Source organism: Lepisosteus platostomus, chromosome 5 (genome assembly GCF_059453375.1).
Source record: "Lepisosteus platostomus isolate fLepPlt1 chromosome 5, fLepPlt1.hap1, whole genome shotgun sequence".
NCBI lineage: Eukaryota > Metazoa > Chordata > Actinopteri > Semionotiformes > Lepisosteidae > Lepisosteus > Lepisosteus platostomus.
Window position 1 is genome coordinate 33,549,141 of NC_142615.1, and position 6,000 is coordinate 33,555,140.

Consider the following 6,000-nt stretch of genomic DNA (forward strand, 5'->3'; position numbering starts at 1 on the left):
CTGTCTGAGTCTCTCCATGTCTCCCTGCTCTCTGTCTGTCCTGCGTTGTCCCAGCTGGGCCTGTCTCCCTGTGTCTCTCCGTGTGTCTCCCTGCTCTCTGTCTGTCCTGCGTTGTCCCAGCTGGGTCTCTCTCCCTGTGTCTCTCCGTGTGTCTCCCTGCCTGTCTCTCTGTCTGTCCTGCGTTGTCCCAGCTGTGTCTCCCTCCCTCCTCTCTCTCTCCGTGTGTCTCCCTGCTCTCTGTCTGTCCTGCGTTATCCCAAATGGGTCTCTCTCCCTGTGTCTCTCCTTGTGTCTCCCTGCTCTCTGTCTGTCCTGCGTTGTCCCAGCTGGGCCTGTCTCCCTGTGTCTCTCCGTATGTCTCCCTGCTCTATGTCTGTCCTGCGTTGTCCCAGCTGGGTCTCTCTCCCTGTGTCTCTCCGTGTGTCTCCCTGTCTGTCTCTCTGTCTGTCTTGCGTTGTCCCAGCTGGGCCTGTCTCCTCTGCTCTTTGCCTTCAGCTTTGTTCGCCGATGTCCCGCCAGCCCGTCACTCTCTCAGCCTGTCTCTTGACTTGCAGGAGGAAGAGGATGTGGAGACAGGTCCTCCGGCAGGAGAGAGGAAGGAGGTCAGTGCTGGTCCCTCCCTGCCCCCTGTCCTGTCTGTGGTGGAGTTTTGCCGTCTTGTCTGTCCCTGGGTCTCAGTGTCTCTCTATCTTTCAGCCCTGTCTGTCAGTGTCTCTCTCGGCCTGCTGTCTGCCTGTCCCTGCCTCTCTGTCTCTCTCTCTTTCAGCCCTGTCTGTCAGTGTCTCTCTCCTCCTCCTCTCTGTCCTCAGTGTGTCTCTCTCCTCCTCTCTGTCCTGTGGTGTCCAGGCAGTGTGTCTCTCTCCTCCTCCTCTCTGTCATGTGGTGTCCAGTGGGTCAGTATTAGTGGGCTACACCCAGGCTTACTCACTGCGAGTGTGATCTCAGCAGAGTCTCTGTGCTCTTGGGACACTTGACTCACCTGTCTCTCTCTTTCTCTCCCTGTGCTGTCCCTCTCCTGCCCCCTCTCTCCCTCCTCGGACTCCAGCTGGAGGAGGTCCAATCACCACCTCCTGTGAGACAGAAGAAAAAGAAGGTGGGTAATGCTCTGATCCTCTCTTTACTCCTGTCCAGTGTCCAGTCAGTGTGTCTGTATGAACCCCTCTCTCTCAGTGCAGTGTTCATGTACTGGAGTGTCCAGTCAGTGTGTCTGTATGAACCCCTCTCTCTCTCAGTGCAGTGTTCATGTCCTGGAGTGTCCAGTCAGTGTGTCTGTATGAACCCCTCTCTCTCTCAGTGCAGTGTTCATGTCCTGGAGTGTCCAGTCAGTGTGTCTGTATGAACCCCTCTCTCTCTCAGTGCAGTGTTCATGTCCTGGAGTGTCTAGTCAGTGTGTCTGTATCAACCCCTCTCTCTCTCAGTGCAGTGTTCATTTACTGGAGTGTCCAGTCCGACTCTTAACGTGACTCTCCTGTCTCTGCTTCAGAAGCGCCAATGCGTCTTTTTGAAGTCCCTGAGCTGCGTGTCAGTGGAGACAGATGATCAGGACGAGCTGAAGCTGAGGGACCCCAGACTGGACCGAAGCTGAGGGACCCCAGTCTGTGCTGGACCGAAGCTGAGGGACCCCAGACTGGACCGAAGCTGAGGGACCCTAGACTGCACTGGACTGAAGCTGAGGGGCCCCAGACTGGACTGAAGCTGAGGGGCCCCAGACTGGTCTGGACTGAAGCTGAGGGGCCCCAGACTGGACTGATGACCTTTTGTTAAGCATCAATAACATTTTTTAAAAAAAAATCTGTTTAGCTTTTGGATTTTTCCCTCTCCCCCCCCCCTAAGGTTGCTGCTGGGAGAGGTGTGAGTGGGGCCAGCAGGGGGCGCTCTCACCCTGCAGTCTGTGTGGGTCCTGATGCCCCAGTATAGTGACGGGGGACACTGGACTGTAAACAGGGGCCGTCCTTCGGATGAGACGTAAAACCGAGGTCCTGACTCTCTGTGCTCGTTAACAATCCCGGGGTGTTTCTGGAGAAGAGTAGGGGTGTTACCCCAGTGTCCTGGCCTGATTCCCCCCCTGGTCTTGACCCATCATGGCCTCCTTATCACCCCCCTCTCTGAACTGGCTCCATCCCTCTGCTCTCCTCCCCACTGAGAGCTGCTGTGTGCTGAGCGGACTGGAGCATCATCCAGGTAGGGGCTGCACACTGGGGGGGCTGGAGGGGATCCCCCTGACCTGGGAGGAGCTCTGAGAGGAGAGTCCAGACTTATTAATTATTATTATTATTCGTGCTGCACTGGTCTTCAGTCCTGGCAGTGAGAGGGGGACTCTGTGATCAGTACAGATACTTATGACTGTCTAATAATACACGATACAAATGGAAAACAGGGTAGCACTGTAGTCCCTTCGAAACGTTTTGAACTGCCAGAAGAAGTTTTCACAACCCGGACTCGTGAAGGTACAGGTCTTCTCCCTTCGTCCGGAGTAAGGTGAGAGGTCACCCCCTCGGGGCGCAGTATCCCCGATGCACCCCCCCACCACCACCCAAAACGACACACACTTCTGTGACGATTGGGAGACTCCGGTTTGACCAGCCCCTGCGGTAGAGGAAACGACCCGCTGGAGAGAACACGCAGACTCCACACAGAAGGGTCACCTCGGCATTTATTCCATCAGCAAAACAACACCAGAGAGAAACGGTCTCCGAAAGATAAGCGCACACCGGGAAAAACATGACGGGGTCATTACAAATGGGAATAGGAGTTCTTTTTTTCTTTTCCGGTTGTATAGTGTTGTATAGTGTCCTGGTGATTTCTCCCGTTTCGAACGGAGTTTAATGTCGCGTTTCTACTTTATTAGAGAGAGGCACTGAACTTTGGGGAACGTGACATCCACCCAGTATTACTAGTAGGTTGATAAATATAAATGTTCTTTTTCCCCCCGTATGATACCTCGCGAAATATAACGATGGCCAACTCCTTAAGTTGAAATTTAAACCCTTCTCACGCTACAAGACAGTCCGTCAACATCGCCGCGGCCCGAAGCGCGACCTTCGGTATGACGTTGGCGGAAAAGGGGGTAGGGTAAGTACGTCACAGCCGGGGGAAGCCCCTATCACGTGAGAGGGGTGCGGCGGGCCACGAGCCCCCGGGGGCGAAGAGAAGTTGATTTGCGTGGGGTGTGGAAACACTACACGACCGGGCAAGCGAGCTGTTTTTTTTTTGTTTTGTTTTTTCCAGAACATCAGAACAACCGCAGAGATGACCATCGATCCCACTCCAGACGTTTCCTTTTTTGTCCTCTTTGGCCCCCAAAATAAAAAAAAAACTGGGATCCATCGTGGCGTTGCCAAATTAAAACGTCAACCACTTTTCGGGCTTTCGTGCTGTCCATGATGAAACCGTCATGGTTTTGTAAGCATACGTTACGTCACAGACCGGCGGCGCTCGGACGTGAGGAGTGTCGTTACGTTTTTGAAATGGCACGTCAGACAAGATCTCTGACAAGATCTCCGAAAAACCCAAACCTGTAAGATTCAATTTCAATTCAGTTTTTTTATATAGCGCCTTTCACAACAAGAATGCCCCAAGGCCCCGAACAAAGGAGTTGTTCCACACCCCCGCCACCCTCTGTGTACAGTAGAGCCTCCTGTACTGACTGGAGGAGCTCACCCAGCTGTGTCTGGAGAGAAGCCGGGGTATCGGCTTCAACCACAGGGCTGGGCGGCTTGTTCCCCACCCTCTTCTGTGTACAGAAGAGCTTCCTGTCCTGACTCCAGTAGGAAATGTCACCTGGAGGCAACACACCGGCTTCTTTTAACAGATCACCTCGGGAATCGGGAACAACGGAGCTGTGTGCGGCCGTCTGTACAGAGGGGTTCAGCGCGGGGGGCTCCGGGCTCGGGTCTGGACCCGGGGGGGGGGAGACTGTCTGTGTGGAGTCTGCATGTTCTCCCTGTGTTCTTCGGGTCCAAAGACAGGCTTTTGGGCTAATTGGCTTCTGGGAAAACTGGCCCTGGTGTGTGTGTGTCCTGTGATGGAGTGCTGTCCTGTCCAGGGTGTGTGAGTGAGTGTGTCTGAGTGTCCTGTGAGGGACTGGTGTCCTATACAGGTTGTGTGTGTGTGTCCTGTGAGGGACTGGTGTCCTGTTCAGCGTGTGTGAGTTTGTGTGTGTGTCCTGTGATGGACTGGTGTCCTGTCCAGGGTGTGTGTATGTCCTGTGATGGACTGGTGTCCTGTCCAGGGTGTGTGACTGAGTGTGTGTGTGTCCTGTGATGGACTGGTGTCCTGTCCAGGGTGTGTGAGTGAGTGTGTCTGTGTGTCCTGTGATGGACAGATGGTACCCAGCCTGGACACCCATGAGACACTGGCTTCCTCAGAAGACTCTCACGGAGGGCACACTGTCCCTAACCCGGGTCCAGAAGAAACTACAGTGATCTATAATTCCTGCGCCTCGAAAGGGTTTATGACGTCTATGTCCGGCGCCCGCGACCGTGGACCGGCGGTTTGGCGTCGCGCTCCGCAGCTCGAGCTTCGGTGCGAGGCAGGGCGGGAGGGAGTCGATGTGGCCTCGGCGCCATCTTTGCTGGTGAGTCAATTGTGACCGTTGCGGTACAATAAACCATCAATAAACCTTTTCCCACCCCGTCCAGTATTTCTGTCGCGGCCCACGTCCCTTACAATCGACAAACTATAAAAAAAAACAGTAGCCCTTCGCAACATTACACGCCATTTTTTTTTATTTTAAACGTCCGCTAGATACGCAGGTGGCTCGATACCTGTCTTATCCTCGCCGGCGTCTTTATACCGGCAAGTGAATTTTATTTGGGGTCCCTCAGAATTGTGACAGAAATGTCAGTGAACCACAATAAAAAACGAAACTTTTTTTTTAAAGGCGGTGAATGGATTTTCTGAGTAACCGTGTAGCGACTAACGTAAGGAAAAAAAAGTTGTCTTTCCCTACGAAGACGTTTTGGTACAGGACTTTTTTTAAATATCAGTTGTGCATAGCGTTTTACAAAAAGTTGATGATGATCTTGGAGATAATTGCAAAGGAAAATTGAGATAACTACCAAAACATTACGTGTGAAACGACAGGATAGAACTTTGAACCCACAAAGAAACAAAGGTATGAAATATTGCCTCGTCATGGGGGGTTGATAATTGTAGTAAGTGTTCCTAATTTTCGTAAAGAAATGTATATTATGGGAGTCACACGTGAGATTTAGTGTATATACGTTTCATATTGTGCATATATACGGGGTTAAAAAGTGGAATGAGTATGATTATAAACTCGTGTGTCCTATAATCAGATAATTTTTGAACAAGCTTTGATTAGACAGGTGAAAACCAACATCAGATCCTTTTTTTTAATATATTCTCACGTCTGAATATCAGCTTCTCCCCTCTGGCCAACATTTCAGGGCTCCCAGGTGTAGATCCCAAATTGAAACAAATATTAATTTGTTACCCAGTTAAACAGTTAATAGAAGTGAGTGACCAGGGTAAATAAAGGTGGGTCAGTGTAAACTGTTTATTCTGGACCAGACTTCGTCATGTGTGATATGTCATGACTTCTTATATTAAGTTTTATCTTTATATTTAGTTCTACATGTGTAATAGATGCGATGTGTGTCCATAAAAAGGTTTCTCCAGGGGAAAATCAAGTTCGTTTTAAAACCGTGTTTCCTTTTTAGGGTACGTTTGCATTCCAAGTGTGGGGTTTTTGCCTTTTTATCATATTTTGGGTGTGAATCCGTGGTATTTTTGCTGAGACAAGTTGCCTTTCTTATACGCGGAGGGATCTGCTCGTGAGATGTCCGCTTGGTCCATTTCTGAGCTCAGTATAAGGTGTAGAAAGCATGACTTTCATCATAACCCGCCTCTCACCCAGGTGTGGAATAATGTTGTGACTATTGCTTCTGCAATAACATGCTGATTGCATGTTTCTAGATGGGTATAACAGAGATCTCAACTACTGAGGGGCCTTATTAATAAAGTCTCCACAGCCAA